Below are 3,932 nucleotides of genomic sequence, written 5' to 3' on the forward strand. Positions count from 1 at the left end.
CTATTCAAGTAATTTGTTTTTTTTTTTTTTTTTTTGGCTTCTTCAATAATCAATGGAATACAACTTTAGTTACAACATAGGATCTATATTATAGGTGAGGGGTTGAATATGTTATTCTTTTAAAACTGGTTTCAATTTAATTTTTTAAAATTTAAGTTTTTTTTTTATAAAATTTAGATTGAAGCATGGTATAAGACTTAATTGTTGTCATAAAGTTAATACAAAATAAAGCATTTGAATTTAATTAAATATATGTTGGATTGAGTTAAACAATATTCAACTGACACAATGATATATGAAGTGATGAGAATTTTAGTCTCAACTAATTAATAAATCAATACAAATTCAATTTATACGATGTGTATGAACAATTTTTTTTTAATTAACCAACTAATTTAATATTACCGGTTACAAACAAATATATTCATTAAAAAGATGAATTAGATGACTTCATTTATTTTAAATTTACGTTTATAAAAAATTGCTATAGGGGAAATAAAATCTAACAACTTGTAATTTTATAAAGGCCATAAAAATCTACTCATACAAAATTATATAGAAAAGCAAAAAGATATGATAAGAGTGCATTAGTGTTTATATTGGTTCAACACATTTATCATTGCTTTGCGTCTAATCCAATCTCCAATGTTGAGCCATTGAAAATCTGTAACCTGTGAAAAATTTGATTTATTGAATTGCACTCAATTTTAAGATATGCGTAAATATTTAACTTAGAGGAGACTTAATTGCTAAAATGAAAAATAATAAAATATAATAAACAAGACAAGCAGCAAAACCCAAACCCTAAGAGGGAAAATCAACTTTAGTCTCCCCTTATTATTAAGTTTGGCAACTTGCATAATTTGCATTGATGTTTAGTCGAGTTGAGCAATAAGCAAAGTGTGATCAATGGCATAAATCGGTACACTAGACTCATTACAACTTCTCCTCCTTTGACATGATAACAAAAGATGGATAGTAACCGAGTCTACGCTCAAATAACCATCAAACACAAAAAATAATCCAGAGAAAATAAAGCTACACAATAGCTAAAGAAATATATATATATATATATATATATATATATATATATATATATATATATATATATATATATATATATATATATATATATATATATATATTTACGCAAAATCAAAAGATTATATCACAGATAAAACAACCTAGTCAACATGCCTAATGCAACGAATATGCACAACAACGACTTGAATATTTTCAACAGCTTCTCACCTCTTGCAGTTAGCTCTTATTAACCCCAACAACCTTAAAGACTCATGAAGCCCTTATTCATTAGAGGTTGTCAATAATTTGTATCTTTTGCTAGTACAATTAGAGTCTAATAAGGGCCTTCGAGAAAACTAACATTGGTCATACACATCATTTACTCACATTTGTTTTCATCATATTCTTACGAGGATGTCCGAGCAAAGTTCTAAGAAGACCACCAACACAATTGGTGGAGCTTTAACCGAGGGAGGAGAGTCCAACTCCTCCTAGAGATGACATGTCTGGAAGATGTTAACATCAGATGTCACACCCGTAAAAAAAATCAAATGTCTCTAGTATGAAAAATGGGAGTCCAAAATATCAATTTCAAGGGAAGACTTATCGACGTACTCTGCCACAACAACAACTTCATGGTTACTACGATTCAACATGTCGATTGGGATGTGAAATGAGTATTAATCGACCAAGGAAACTTTGAAAATATCTTATTCTATAGCATCTTCTAAGGACTCCTGACGGATCCCCGTAATATTGGATCTTTTTAAGGGTCCCTGCTCAATCTGTCGGACGAGCAGGTACATGGTAAGGGCTATATCACCCTTGAAACAACATTTGGTTCAAGGGCTAGCGCCAAGATCATAAAAGTAATGTGTCTCATAGTATACGTCACATCCCCTTACAACATCATTCTAGGAAGGCCTTCTCTTAACCTACTTGGGGCGGTCATGTCCACTCTCCACTTAAGCTTAAAATGTCCATTAACTGATGGGTGTGTGAGTACAATTAGAGGAGATTTGGAGATCTCCCAAGAGTGCTACCTAGGTAGCTTGGAAGTAGCAAGGGAGTCTATCACCCTGGATGCCATTCATTTCTCTGAAGTGGATGACATTGATACTACAAGCTAGGATACAACATTAGGGGCAAAAAGTGAAATAATTACCCCAACCAAATATTTAAAAGAGGTCCTTATCGGGCCCCTGCACCCCAGGGTCACTAAGCTGGGCACCTCGTTATCTGAATTTGAAGAGGAAGATTTGATCGCCCTACTAAAGAAGAACATTGACTTTTTCATCTGGGCGCCTTCGAATATGCATTGGCATAGATACCATAATGGTGTGTCATTGTCTAGCCATAGATCCTTTAGTTAAGCCAATATCTCAGACAAAATGCAACGTTGGCAAACAAAATAGAACAACCATTGGTAAGGAAGTTCGGAAGTTGATAAAATTCAACTTCTTAAAAAAAATCACACACCCTTTGTGCCTGGCTAATACAATCTTGGTAAGGAAGACGTCAAACAAATGACACGTGTGCGTTAATTTCACCAACTTCAATGTCGCGCGTCCTAAAGATCCATATCCTTTCCCTAACATAGATTTCCTGATCTTCGAATCTTTGAGTTATAAGATGTTGAGCTTTATATAGTCGCGTATTAAAGATGCAATCAAATTAAAATGGATCTCATAGAAACTCCCAGGATGATGTTCATGTTTAATCTGTGGAACCTTGTTTTTTCATGTAATAGACCTTTAACCAAGACATATTCTTCTGATCATGACAAATGTAAGGGGAACTATAAGAACAATTGATGATACTGATGACAAGTCAAACACAAAATGTTATATTTAAATGCTTTTGCGAGGGAGGTTGTTTGTGTAATTTTGGAAATGGTAAAATTGTAAAATCTCACCAAGGATATCATTTATATATAACTTGGTTGAATACTATCGAGTTGTGAATTATTTGTGGCTAGAAGTTAAACCCAATAAAAGCTTTGGTTGGGAATTGTGTGATCAGTCTTAGGTTGAAATTAGCCATTATGAAAATCTTCCTTGGTTCTTGGTTAGCCTATTTAAAACCAAAATAGGTTGAAGATTAGCCTGCTATTAAAATCTTCCTAGGTTCAAAGATCATCCTGGTTAAAATCTCAAAGGTTGTTTGGTTTTCCTGTTAAACTAGAGGAATTGAGCTCGAATATTTTGGAACTTGGAGACTAACCGCTCCAAGTCCGTATTATATTGAATAAAATACCCAAACGCCCACATCAATATGTTCTAATATTTGGTTGAAGGACAACCACCATTTCCTTGTATAAGGGGGTTCGTGAGCTTTTCTTACTAAAAGCTCTCAAGTGTTATTGGAAACTCTCAAGACCAAGTCTTGAGGAGAGGAGTTAGTACTTTTGATTTGATCAAATCTCTATAATTATCTGTGATCTTTTCCTTCCCTTAACTATTTACTTTATGCTATTTATTTTCCGCTCATTAAACTTTTAAAATGTTTTTAAGCTCTGATTTAACTTGCCAAAAATTTTCAAAATCAAGTTTTTCCAAACCATATACTTCACCCCCTCATCTGTGTGAAGTCTCAAGTCCAACGTAATCATGGTAATTATTACTACAACATCATGTCTTTTAAGCTCAAGAACGGTGGCGTCACTTATCAGAGGCTCATGGACATGGTATTTTCAAAGTAGATAGGACATAACCTAGAGGTGTACATTGATGACATGATCGTAAAGAAATCAGAAGGAGAAAGACATTTCAATAGACTTAGAGGATATCATGGGATCAGTCTAGAATTACATCATACACCTGAATCAACCCAAGTGATCATTCGGCGTGCAAAAAAAAGTTCTTGGGTTTCATCGTCACCAAATGGAGCATAAAGGTGAACCCATATCT

Source organism: Vicia villosa, linkage group LG2 (genome assembly GCF_029867415.1).
Source record: "Vicia villosa cultivar HV-30 ecotype Madison, WI linkage group LG2, Vvil1.0, whole genome shotgun sequence".
NCBI lineage: Eukaryota > Viridiplantae > Streptophyta > Magnoliopsida > Fabales > Fabaceae > Vicia > Vicia villosa.